The sequence below is a fragment of the Ranitomeya variabilis genome, chromosome 4 (genome assembly GCF_051348905.1).
Source record: "Ranitomeya variabilis isolate aRanVar5 chromosome 4, aRanVar5.hap1, whole genome shotgun sequence".
NCBI lineage: Eukaryota > Metazoa > Chordata > Amphibia > Anura > Dendrobatidae > Ranitomeya > Ranitomeya variabilis.
Genome location: NC_135235.1, coordinates 657,618,502 through 657,632,460, shown reverse-complemented (window position 1 = coordinate 657,632,460; position 13,959 = coordinate 657,618,502). Strand labels below are relative to the sequence as shown.

The 13,959-nt window shown below is 49.0% G+C and overlaps 1 protein-coding gene across 8 annotated transcripts in view; it reads right to left on the bottom strand.

Annotated features, from left to right (window-relative positions):
* LOC143767467 (uncharacterized) overlaps positions 1 to 13,959 on the bottom strand; it is a 390,459-nt gene that overhangs the window by 28,910 nt on the left and 347,590 nt on the right. For 3 of the 8 annotated variants that reach the window (XM_077255827.1, XM_077255829.1, XM_077255824.1), the window contains exon 1: positions 107 to 196. The exons of 1 other annotated variant lie outside the window; for it this stretch is intronic. The gene's annotated coding sequence lies outside the window, so the exon portion shown is untranslated. Of the gene's footprint in view, positions 1 to 106; positions 1,283 to 13,959 lie in introns of those variants that run through there. 4 more of the 8 variants (XM_077255825.1, XM_077255831.1, XM_077255823.1 and 1 more) reach the window with 3 other exon arrangements.

Below are 13,959 nucleotides of genomic sequence, written 5' to 3'. Positions count from 1 at the left end.
AGTCTCAGAGTGTGAGAAAGGGGCAGCAGAAAACACCGCCGGTCTCTGTGCTCAAAGAGTTAAAATCACCCCCTGCCCCCAGTAATGGGGAATCTCCAGCACCTACCTCCACCTGCAGAGCCGCACACCACATATATGGCTGTTCTGTGCGCACAGGACCTGGGATGAGGTCACAGGAGGGGAGGAGTCAGGGGTCACATGATCAGGGGCCTCAGTGTATGCAGGACTCTGCTGTGCTGGTTGTCATCTTGCTGGATGGGGGGAAGTTTCTGTGTGGGGTCAGGAGAGGTTTACAGGGTGGATGTAGCAGAGCCGTGTGTGTACGAGGTGTACGGAGCAGAGCCGTGTGTGTACAAGGTGTACGGAGCGGAGCCGTGTGTCTACGAGGTGTACGGAGCAGAGCCGTGTGTACAAGGTGTACAGAGCGGAGCCGTGTGTAGGAGGTGTACGGAGCAGAGCCGTGTGTGTACGAGGTGTATGGAGCAGAGCCGTGTGTGTACAAGGTGTACGGAGCGGAGCCGTGTGTCTACGAGGTGTACGGAGCGGAGCCGTGTGTGTACAAGGTGTACAGAGCGGAGCCGTGTGTGTACGAGGTGTACGGAGCAGTGCCGTGTGTGTACGAGGTGTACGGAGCAGTGCCGTGTGTGTACGAGGTGTACGGAGCAGTGCCGTGTGTGTACGAGGTGTACAGAGCGGAGCCGTGTGTATGAGGTGTACGGAGCGGAGCCGTGTGTATGAGGTGTACGGAGCAGTGCCGTGTGTGTACGAGGTGTACGGAGCAGTGCCGTGTGTGTACGAGGTGTACGGAGCAGTGCCGTGTGTGTACGAGGTGTACAGAGCGGAGCCGTGTGTATGAGGTGTACGGAGCGGAGCCGTGTGTATGAGGTGTACGGAGCAGTGCCGTGTGTGTACGAGGTGTACAGAGCGGAGCCGTGTGTATGAGGTGTACGGAGCGGAGCCGTGTGTATGAGGTGTACGGAGCGGAGCCGTGTGTACAAGGTGTACGGAGCGGAGCCGTGTGTGTACAAGGTGTACAGAGCGGAGCCGTGTGTAGGAGGTGTACGGAGCAGAGTCGCGTGTGTACAGGGTGTACGGAGCGGAGCTGTGTGTGTACGAGGTGTATGGAGCAGAGCCGAGTGTGTATGAGGTGTACAGAGCGGAGCCGTGTGTGTGTAGGTAGGTGGACCAGACTAACGGTCCCTCCTGCGTGTCTGGGCTGGAACTGTTGAGACTGTCACCATTATTCCAGGGGGGAAGAGATTTCTGACCGGAGCAGACAGGACACCTGACTGGTGGGGGCGGGTCCCACTTAAATAGCGGTGTTCTGTCCAGCCATATAATTGCTGTCTAGAAAGTCTAGTCATTTTTTTATGTCTCCGTTATTACAGACATTGTATTTTTGTGTGTATTATTCCTTCCTATATTTCATATTGTAAGGTAACAGCACCACCTGCTTCCCGTTTAACCCCTTCACCCCCGGAGCTTTTTCCGTTTTTCCGTTTTCGTTTTTCGCTCCCCTCCTTCCCAGAGCCATAACTTTTTTATTTTTCCGTCAATATGGCCATATGAGGGCTTATTTTTTGCGGGACGAGTTGTACTTTTGAACGACATCATTGGTTTTAGCATGTCGTGTACTAGAAAACGGGAAAAAAATTCCAAGTGCAGTGAAATTGCAAAAAAAGTGCAATCCCACACTTGTTTTTTGCTTGCCTATTTTGCTAGGTTCACTAAATGCTAAAACTGCCATTATGATTCTCCAGGTCACTACGAGTTCATAGACACCTAAAATGACTAGGTTATTTTTCACCTAAGTGGTGAAAAAAAATTCCAAACTTTGCAAAAAACAAAACAAAATAAAATTGCGCCATTTTCCGATACTCGTAGCGTCTCCATTTTTCGTGATCTGGGGTCAGGTGAGGGCTTATTTTTTGCGTGCCGAGCTGGCGTTTTTAATGATAGCATTTTGGTGTAGATATGTTCTTTTGATCGCCCGGTATTGCATTTTAATGCAATGTCGTGGCGACCAAAAAAACGTAAATCTGGCGTTTCGAATTTTTTTCTCATTACGCCATTTAGCGATCAGGTTAATGCTTTTTTTTTATTGATAGATCGGGCGATTCTGAACGCGGCGATACCAAATATGTGTAGGTTGGGGTTTTTTTTTATTGATTTATTTTGATTGGGGCGAAAGGGGGGTGATTTAACCTTTATATTTTTTTTATTTTTTTCACATTTTTAAAAACTTTTTTTTTTTTACTTTTGCCATGCTTCTATAGCCTCCATGGGAGGCTAGAAGCAGGCACAGCCCGATCGGCTCTGCTACATAACAGCGATCATCAGATCGCTGTTATGTAGGAGAATTGCAGGTGTGCTGTGAGCGCCGACCACAGGGTGGCGCTCACAGCCACCGGCGATCAGTAACCATAGACGTCTCAAGGACCTCTATGGTTACAATGGAGGAGCATCGCCGACCCCCGATCATGTGACGGGGGTCGGCGATGCGCTCATATCCGGCCGCACGGCCGGATGCGGTAGTTAAATGCCGCTGTCTGCGTTTGACAGCGGCATTTAACTAGTTAATAGCGGCGGGTGATCGCGATTTCACCCGCCGCTATTGCGCGCACATGTCAGCTGTAAAAAACAGCTGACATGTCGCGACTTTGATGTGCGCTCACCGCCGGAGCGCACATCAAAGCGGGGGTCCCGACATGTGACGTACTATTCCGTCACATGTCGGGAAGGGGTTAATGCATAGATTCTAGTTTAATTTGCAATGTCTTGTGGGAAGTTCCTAGAGCATTGTGGGATTGTTCCTGTTGCATTATGGTCTTATTATGACACTGTGAAGGGAACAGCAGCCATTATTCCTCCATGGATCTAAGGAGAAACTACACCATTCGTGTTCTTCATGCTCCTTAAACAGCCTGCCCTAAGCATAGTTGGTAAGCACTATCTATGTGTTATAATCCTGTGTTTATCAATACGTTTGTTGTACTAAGTAGGTAATTATCAGTTTGTATATTACCTCATGTTACCTGTGTATTACAGACTATTTGTGTTTCATGCTCTGTGCAGTTATATATTCTGAAATGCTCCTGTTATTGCATCCTATAGTTTCACCCTTTCCTGTCACATCTGCAATCAATAAAAGGTTACAATTTTACAGCCTCTTTTCTTAAGGAAGACAGTGGGTTTAGCTACATGTCTCATTGCACACCCTGCGAACGTGTATGAGGACAGTATAAGCGGTGTGCGCGGGAAGATGGGGATTTGGTGGGGAACCAGAGTGTGAGCAGAGATGGTTGACTCCCTCTCAACTGACCCACGCCAGCTATCTGTGCCATCATACCTGGTTAGCAAGTCCACCCCGACTGACAACACACAGCTCAGAGAGACCTCTGTACTGTACATTGACCGGTGCAGAGCGCATAGCACCGTTCCGCTGACCACCGCGAAGGCACCGCTCAACCATATCCCTGCGGTGCCCACTGAGAATCGGCCTGCTCCTGAGGCTGTGACCACTGGACTGTGTACTTCTTCTGCGGCCTTGTCTACTGAACAGTTTGCTTCGCCCGCTGTGCCGCGGACCTACACCTCTACAGCATCTTGTGCCCGTACCAGGAGACCATGTGCCAAAGGATTCATCACCGCGACGAGACAGCGCATCGCCTTTCTGCGGGAACGGATCGGAGATATCTCGTGCTGCCTGCGGCGCCACTGAGGGATCTTCCAGCCACTTTCCACCAAGGCCCAGAGACTGATAAGTTAAACTGTTGTTACCTTTATTATTGTACCCTCTGCTTTACCTACTGTTGTTCTATATAAAAAATACCTGTTAAGTGTGTCATTGCATCCTACACACTTGCTAGCATCCTACACTTGGCGTAGTCGGCAGGATGCAGTCCAGTGGCACGTAGGCGGCAGAACAAGCAGTTGGGGGTGGCCCCAGGACCAGCATTTCACTGGGGGCCATGCTAAGTAATTTGCCAAAATTCACGGAGAGCAACACTATGTTGTGGAGCTGGAATGAACGCATTAGGAGCATGATGAGAATGCATCCCATGACCCCTGCGCTGAAGGATGAGGTGGCTATCATGGCCCTCGATGGGGAAGATAGGAATTCAGTGATGTTGCATACCCCCAGTGACCGAGATACCTTTGATAAGGTGCTGCAGATATTGGAGGAGACTCACGGAGACCCCACAGACGTAGGGGAACTGAGGACACGTCTCTTTAGCAGAATGCAGAAGGAGGGGGAGACCGTAACCCAATATATGAATGCATTACAGGAGTTACACACTGCGATTGTTAGAAAGGATGGTATGGGGGTAGGTCCCACCGACATAATGCTACGAGACCTCTTAGTGACTGGTTTACAAGACGTGCTGACAAAACAAGCCCTGTGAGAGCGTGTGCGAATAAACCCCCAAATGACTTTCCCTGAGGTAGGGAGTGAGGCACGCATGCATGAACAGGAGCACGGGGTGACAGTCCCAGTGGGGAATGTCCAGAGCATGGGGGTGCCCATAGACACCATTGCTGAATCCCAATGGGTGGAAAAACTCAGGAGAGAACTTATGAGTGTGACGGAAGAATTGGCCGACATAAAGAAGAAAGTGGAGGCTACTAATAATCCACCAGAGAGCAGGGAAGGCCCGGAACTTCACCATGACTCCAGAATGCTTCACCGGCCGGGGCTCATCACTTGTTTCAACTGTGGAGAGAGTGGACACCGCACAAGAGTGCACCCGCCGAGGAAGCGTGGCTTCTCACTGCCCATTAAACTAGAGGGCTCCGAGCCGGGAGGACGCCGCCCGGAGCCAGAACAGGTGAGGAAGAGAAGTGGAAGTCCCACAAGTTTAGTGTCAACATGCCCCCTGATATGGGCAGAGATGGACGGACGTGCAGTGCGATGCCTGGTGGACATGGGCATTCAATGATGCCAGAGCCTTACTTCCGGCGACATTAAGAGAGCACTCACAGAAGCTCCCGTCTTGGCTTATGCAGATTTCTCACAACCGTTCATACTCCACACCGATGGAAGTCAGCTGGAACTTGGGGCTGTGTTGTCGCAGATGCAGGACGGAAGAGAGAGGGTGATCGGTTACGAGAGCCGGTCCCTTCATGATTCCAAACGCAATCTGGATAACTACAGCTCCTTTAAGTTGGAGCTGCTGGCATTGATGGAGAGATTTGCAGAGTACTTGTCCAGCTCTGAATTATTGGTGAGCACTGACAACAACCCGCTAGCACACCTTGAAAATGGGAGGCTGGGGGCTCTGGAGCAGCCATGGGTGGCCAGAATGGCGATGTTTCCCTTTAAGATTGCCTATAAAAGGGGGGCAGAAAATACTCATGCCGATGCCCTGTCCAGGAGGAGGAGTGCCAAGCCAGAGCAGGACAGGAATGAAGAACTGGAGGATGATGAAATCCCTAAATTCCTGAGACTCGCCAGAATGGTGGTGGCAACGCATGAGCAAATACATACCTCCGCCCAGGGAGGCATACTGGGACAAACCCGGGATGAGTGGGTTCAGCTCCAACAAGAAGATAGTGAACTGGCCTTGTTGAGATGGTGCGTGGCTTCCCAGAGACTCCCCATCTCGACAGAAAGAGGTACTTTGTCTCTAGAGGTGTTACAGATCCTTCGACAGTGGGAACAACTTTGGATGAAGAACAGCCTACTGTATCGAAAAGCAGAATTACGGACTGGGTCGAGCGTGACCTGGCAAGTTTTAGTCCCACAGCGTAGTTATCTGAGATTGCTGATGCTGTGCATGAGCAAGGGCCCACTTTGGTCCAGAAAAAACCTTCCACTGGTTACAACGGTTCATCTATCACCCCCAGTTGAAGACAAAAATAGAAAAGGCCTGTAGAATGTGCCAAACATGTGAACTGGCTAAGCCATCGGGCAGAGGGCTCCTGTACAATCCATTGTGACCTCCGCTCCACTTCGCCTGCAAACCTTACATCGGTTGGTCCAGACTAAGCTACAAGAGTTAGAATATGCAGAGAAGACCTCATCCGCAGCAAGAGTTTCAAGTTGGAGACCGTGTCTTAGTGAGAGAGAAGCGTCCATGGTAGAAGCTGGAAAATTGTTGGGAGAAAGACCCGTATAGGGTGAAGAGAAGAGTTTGTATACAGGTCGTCCGGGACTAAGTCCAGCCTTAGGGAAAAGAAAATGCCCCCACTCGAACTCTTCACTGGAATATGCTCCGACCCTGCTTTTCTAAAATTCCTGTCCAAGTAGAAGAGGAGCCAGAGGCCCCTGAGACGACCCATACGCCAGTAGAAGAGGACAAAGAAGGGGGTGAAGGATTGAATTCCGGGGGCCCCAAGAGGTTAGAACCAGAGAATACAGGCTCACCCATGGCTCTTCCCCCACAGACGGATTCTGCCCCACAAGAGAACTCCAATACTTCTGATCTGAGACGCTCTGCGCAAACAACCACTGGCAAGCCCCCAATCGCTATGATCAGGAAAATATTGGCAACAAACCACACAGAAGAAAAAGAGACAGTCGCATACTCCTCAAAGAGTCTCACCCGTGGAATGGCGAGCAAAAAGAGTAGGGCAGTGTAGGGAGGTGGACCAGGCTAACGGTCCCTCCTGTGTGTCTGGGCTGGAACTAACACTCCTTGATGTGGCGCTGTCCTCTGCTTTTACTTTTATCGTGGGCTGGAACTGTCATGACTGTCATCATTATTCCGGGGTAAGAGATTTCTGACCAGAGCAGGCCAGGACACCTGACTGGTGGGGGCGGGTCCGACTTAAATAGTGTGCGCGGGAAGACAGGGCTTTTGGTGGGGAACCAGAGTGTGGGCACAGAGACAGTTGACTCCCTCTCAACTGACCGACGCCAGCTATCCGTGCCATCACACCGTTAGCAAGTCCATCCCGACTGATGACACAGAGCTCAGAGACCTCTGCACCGTAATGACTGGTGCAGTGCATAGCACCGTTCCGCTGACCACCGTGGAGGAACCGCTTAGCCATTTCCCTGCGTTGCCCGCCAAGAATGGGCCTGCTCCTGAGGCTGTGACCGCTGGACTGTGTACTTCTTCTGCGGACTTGTCTACTGAACTGTTTGCTTCGTCCGCTGTGCTGTGCACAGACCTACACCTCTACAAGATCATGTGTCCGTCCAGGAGACCACGTGTCAAAGGATTCATCACCACGAGGAGACAGCGCATCACGTTACTGCGGGAACGGATCAGAGACATCTTGCTCTGCCACCGCGGGATCTTCCAGCCACCTTCCACCAAGGCCCAGAGACTAATAAGTTAATCTGTTGTTACCTTAATTATTATACCCCCCTGCTTTATCTTCTATTGTTCTATATAAAAATACCTGTTAATCATTGCTCTGCCTCCTATGTGTGCTAGTATCCTACATGTATACATACGAGGTGTACGGAACGGAGCCGTGTGTATCAAGTTCACGGAGCGGAGCTGTGTGTATGACGCAGAGCCGTGTATGTACGAGGTGTACGGAGCAGAGCCGTGTGTGTACGAGGTGTAAGGCCGGTTTCACACGTCAGTGGCTCCGGTACGTGTGGTGTCAGTTTTCTCACGTACCAGAGACACTGACTCACGTAGACACATTAAAATCAATGTGTCTCTGCAGATGTCAGCGTGTTTTCACGGACCGTGTGTCCGTTTGCAAAACACGGAGACATGTCAGTGTTCGTGGGAGCGCACGGATCACACGGACCCATTAATGTCAATGGGTCCGTGTAAACACGTACGGCACACGGATGCTGTCCGTGTGCCATCCGTGTGCTGTCCGTGTGCGTTTTTCCTGTCATAGGGTTAAAATTGTAAAAATTGTTGCAATACACGGACACGGACACACGTACAGCACACGGACAGCACACGTACAGCACACGGATGACAAAAACAGACACACGGACAGAACACGGACAGCACACGGATGGCCTACGTGAGCACACGGACACACGGACACGGATAACTCCGGTACCGATTTCTCCGGTACCGGAATTATCTGGACGTGTGAGACTGACCTAAGAAGCGGAGCCGCATGTGTAAAAGGTGCACAGAGCAGAGCCGCGTGCACGGAGCCTAGCCGCTTGTGTACGAGGTGTACGGAGCGGAGCCATGTGTATATTACTGTGTCCCCCCAGTTGTCCACTTACACCCCCACTTCTCTGGCCTGAGTTCAGTCCTGGGGTTCCGGCACTTTCTGTGTTATACATATTCGTAGAAGTTACTTACATTCCCTTATTTAGGACTTGTTCACACAATGCGTTTTTGCTGCATTTTTCTTTCCTGGGAAAATACACTTTTTATTAGAAGGAAAGTGAGTGAGATTTCTGAAGTGTCTTGCAGTCGCTGCTGATTGTTTCCTTGCAGCTTTGAACTATAGAAGTGTTTTCAGTTCCGCGGCCGCTCTCAGCATTTTTCACCCATTCACATGAAGGGGAATAAAACACATCAGAAACATACGTAATAATTAGTATTGAGCGAGTGTACTCGTTGCTCGGGTTTTCCCAAGTACGCTCGGGTGGTCTCCGAGTATTTGTTAGTGTTCGGAGATTGAGTTTTCATCGCGGCAGCTGAATGATTTAGGCTATGTGCACACATTCCGGATTATTCGCGGATTTTTAACGTTTTTTCGGCGGCTTTCCACGGCAAAACGCTTAAAAAGCCCATACATTAAGCATCCTATCATTTTTAATGGTTTCCACAATTTTTGTGCACATGTTGCGTTTTTTCCGCAAAAAAAACACATGCGAAAAAATATGCAGCATGTTCATTAATTTTGCTGATTTTAAACTATATTATCCGGAAAAAAACCCCGCGAACAATCTACACAAAAAACACGCAAAATACGTGACAAAAACGCATGCAGAATTCCTGTGGAAAACCTCAGGATTTTCTCAGGAAATTTCTGCATACTTTCCGGACGTGTGCACATAGCCTTACAGCTACTAGCCAGCTTGATTACATGTGGGGATTCCCTAGCAACCAGACAACCCCCACATGTACTCAGCCTGGCTATTAGCTGTAAGGCTGCGTTCACATTTGCGTCTTGCAACGCAGCGTCGTCGACGCAACGCATGACGCATAGGAAACGCACCAGAAAACGCATTGTTTTCGACACATGCGTTTAACGCATGCGTCGTAAAATGCTGCGTTTTCTGGTGCGTTTCAGTGCGTTTTTCAAAAAAACGCAGCGTTTTTCGACGCATGCGTTGTCAAACAATGATGTCATTTTTAGTGTCTAGACACTAGATAAAGACCACCAATTGATAGAAGTGGGTGGGTATAATGGAATTTTAGTATATATACCCCGGCATACATGAATTCCTCCCATTTTGCGTGTTTTTTACAGCATCAAGATGGAGCGTCCCATGGAGAGCATTTACCTCAATATGGAGCTGGATTTAGCCATGGCTAATGCTTACGCTATCGCCTTTCATGAACAAAGGAGAAGAGATAAACAACGGAGAAGGATTCATTGGCGTTTTTGGCTACACCCTATAGTGGAAGTCCGAGAGAGCCGTGGAGCCTACCATTGTTTGTTTGGTGAGCTAAATGAGAACCTGGAAAAATATTTCGAGTATACCAGGATGTCTCAAGACAGCTTCCGCTATCTTCTGCGTCGGGTGGAAGGAGCCATTACCAGGCAGGACACGCAGCTCCGGAGATCAATTTCCGCCGAGGAACGTCTGCTGGTGACTCTACGGTACGTAATGCAGCTATTTGAAGGACTTTAAATGTTGTGCCCTTTTTTTAATTAACCTTTTTTTTTTGTTTTGGTGTGGGAGGGATGTAAATGTAATTTTATTTTATAACAATGTGCATACTTTAATTAAATTTATTTATTTTTCTTCTTGGCAGTTTCCTGGCTACCGGAGAGACCTTGAGATCCCTGCATTTCCAGTTTCGGATTGGAGTCTCTACACTTTCGGGTATTATTGCCGACACATGCCACGCATTGTGGGACAATCTCCGTGAGGAATTTTTACCAATTCCAACAACTGAGTTATGGGAGGCCAACGCCCAAAGCAAAAATTTGACCAAGTGTGTTCCTTCCCTAACTGTATTGGAGCAGTTGATGGGAAGCACATTAGGATTACAAAGCCTGCAAGAAGTGGTTCGCTGTTTTTTAACTACAAAAAATACTTTTCCACCGTCCTCATGGCCATTGAAGGTGCGGACTGCAGGTTTCTTGCCGTGGACATTGGAGCGTTTGGCCGTGCCAATGATTCCCGGACATTTAAGGAGTCTGATATGGGCCGAAGATTGTATGAGAACAATTTTAATTTCCCCCAGCCAAGACCTCTTCCCAACACCCAAGGCCCAGCAATGCCATTTGTGGTTGTTGGTGATGAGGCATTTCAAATGTCTGCCAACCTTCTGAAACCGTACTCAAGTCGGGGCTTGGACCACACAAAAAGGATTTTTAATTATAGACTGTCCAGGGCCAGAAGAACTGTGGAGTGCGCCTTTGGAATCCTTGTCTCCAAATGGCGGATTTTAGGATCCGCTATAAATCTGAAAATTGAGACAGTTGATCAGGTGGTGAAGGCTTGTGTGGTTCTACACAATTATGTTATTGCCAAAGAGAGAGTCAACGTTGAACTAGATGAACCCATACCAAACCCATTGCCCAATTTCCAAGATCATCCTCTGAGGACAACTTTGGAAATTGCTCAGATGAGGGATCAATTTGCATCATATTTTGTTTCTGATGTTGGCCGTGTGTCATGGCAAGATCAAATGGTTTAATGTAGATACTGTACTTTATCATGCTGTATCTGTAAGTATAATTATTGTGATTAATAAAAATCTAATCTAATTTAAAAATAATAACACTGTTGAGTCCATGACATTTTAACAGCCAAATGTACTGTTCTTTAAATGTTGAAATGTATCGTGTTTTTATACTTTGTTGTGTTTTGAAATAAAGTTTTTTATTGTGTCTTTACGTTTTAAAAAAAATTCTCCCCTATCAATGTTGTTGCCAATAAAAAAAAAATTCAAAAAAATCTAATGTTCTAGAACCAAATGTGTGTACCATAAAATGTAGTAATGTGAGCACCGGTTCCCAAATTGACTCTGACAAAACAAACCAATTGTTAACATATAGCCGTGTGTTCCATAGTTTTGAAAGCGAACATGATCGGCTCCCACCTTGTCAAGCAATTAATCTTGCAGACTATTTGCATATGGAACCTGGTATCATGGAGCGTGATGGCTGAAGCAGGTTTTCTGCCGCTGTGCTGCGGCTGTGTGACAGGCACTACACATGCCTTGGATGTGCATGTGTTCTGCCTGTCACACAGCCTCTGAACATTCGGCTGCAGATCATATCCGCACTCCATGAAGCCGGGGGACATATGCTACTAGTCTGCAAGTGTTTTGCTTGACAAGGAGGGAGACTCATGTTCGCTGAACTGTAGCGAGTTAACACTATTGAACTCAGGATGCTGGAATACGTCCTGAGTCAAATAGTGGCTACGCTTGGCCACGTGAACATTGCTACCACCTCACCTGACCAATAGCCTTAAGGTACCGTTACAGAAACGATTAACCAACGATCACGACCAGTGATACGACCTGGCCGTGATAGTTGGTAAGTGGTTGTGTGGTCGCTGGAGAGCTGTCACACAGACAGCTCTCCTGTGACCAACAATGCCGAAGTCCCGTGTAACCAGGGTAACCATCGGGTTACTAAGCGCATGGCCGCTTAAGCCGATGTTTACCCTGGTTAGGATTGTAAATGTAAAAAAAAAACCAGTATATACTTAGATTCCGGTGTCTGCCACGTCCATCGCTGTCAGCTTCCCGCACTGTGCCGGGCCAAAAGCACAGCACAGCGTTGACGCGGTGTGCTCTGCTTTTACTTTACGGCCGTAACTCAGTGTCACTCATTGCGGGAAGATGACGGCGAGGGATGTGGCAGACACCGGAATCTAAGTATATACTGTTTATATTTTTTACATTTACAATGGGCCCGGCGCTTAGTAACCCGATATTTACCCTGGTTACCAGTGAAGACATCGCTGTTTACCCTGGTTACCAGTGAAGACATCGCTGAATCGGTGTCACACACGCCGATCCTGCGATGACAGCGGGTGATCAGCGACCAAAAAAAGGTCCTGATCATTCGCAGCGACCAACGATCTCCCAGCAGGGGCATGATCGTAGGTCGCTGTCGCGCATTAAGATTTCGTTAACGATATCGTTGCTATGTCATAAAAATCAACGATATTGTTAACGAAATCTTTATGTGTAACGGTACCAGTACAGTAGGATTTGAAAATTGATATATTTTTTTAACCTATTTGTGTTTGTAACAACTCATAGTACAATGAGAGACAGGCCCAAAAAATTAAAACAAACTGCAAAAAAATCTGTCATACATTGCAGATATGAGGTGTTGCAAACACAAGATTTGTGTACGGCGCACGGTGTGAGTTGGTGCAAACTTTATTTTAGACCAAGAACTCCAATATGGTTAACCAAATAACAATTTATTAGGGGTGATAGGGGTGACAGAAAACGAAAAATGGGGAAAGGTTCTAAGGGGTGGGAACTTCCGCAATTAAGGGAGATTGATATCCCCCAGTTTGGGAGTGGGTGGAGGGGGGAGGGGGAGGAGGAGGAGGAGGAACCACCATACTGAAGAATGCTTGATGGTATGCCAACGTCTGACCACCCTGTGGTCGACGGTGGCGAGAATGCCAACGCAGGAGGGGAGGGAGGAGGCACGACCAGTGTCCTTGACACTCTGGGCTGGCTCTGGCTACTCCTGCTCCGGCTAGACCCCTGCCGAGAGCTCGTTGCTGGTATTGGAGCAGCCAGAGCCGGTGTAGCGGGTGATGTTCTTGCCCGTTTTCTCCTCTCTCCCTCTGGCTCTTGTTCCGCCTGCCGTCTGTGGGTCCTTGAAGGCCTGGCAGGAGCAGGACTTTGCGGCTCTGTTCTATGGTGTCGTCGGCGGTGGCGGCGGTGGCCCTCGGCACGCGGAGTTCGGTGTGGCTGCTCTGCAGCAGGAGTCGGAGTCATGCTAGCCAGCGATGGTACTACGGGCATTGTAGTCGCTGACTGCATGACCCGAGCCTGCTGCAGAGCAGTCACGTACGCATTGTTGCAGGCCTGCATCACCGAAATCTGGAGTTCCGGCGTAAGATGTTCCACCATGCCCTTCGCAATGGCACTAAAGAAATGTTTGGCCGGCCTCGAGAGCTCGGATTCCATATTTTCAAGGCGCCAGTCGATATTGGACAGAGCAGTGTCCATTCTATCGCCCAGAGCCTTGAAACAATTCTGGAATACCGTGCTCAAATGGTAAAATTCGGGCAGTAGCGGGAAAACCCGAAGGAAGTGCAGCGCCCCAGAGTCCTGGTCGTTGCAGTACTGATGCTCCGCCACTAAGGGGAGTGATGGTACGTCTGATGGCACTGAAGGAGTTCACCTGACCAGGTATCACAGACACCAATACACTTCACAGTCTGGCCTCCAGGGGGAGCTAAGGGCGCTATGTATTAGGCCACTCCTCACAATCTGGTAAAACTGGGGGTTGGATAGGAAGTTAGGGAGAGAGCTGACTGGGTTGGAGCCAGGCAACATCCTGTGGCAGAGGGTGTTGCAGGGGAAGATTCAGGGGGGTCCCTGTCGGGGGTGGGATCCTGACAGAGGCCTAGCGAACTGAGAGAACGTTACGGGACCGCGCCTGCACCTGATCGCGGCGGTACCCTAAGAAAGGACAAGAAGCGAGGTTTATTGTGCTGAGTGAGAAACGAGATCAATGCAACAAGGAGAAACACCAGTAGGAGTCGTGCTGTAAGACGAGGCAACATCCTACTGAGGTGCACAGCCGGTGGCCGGAACGCCGAGGAAGTATAGAGCTCCAGGCCTAACTTCAAACCTACGGCAGGACAGTCAGTTATAGGCGGGCTGTCTCACCCAAATCACCTAAGAAGACATAGGG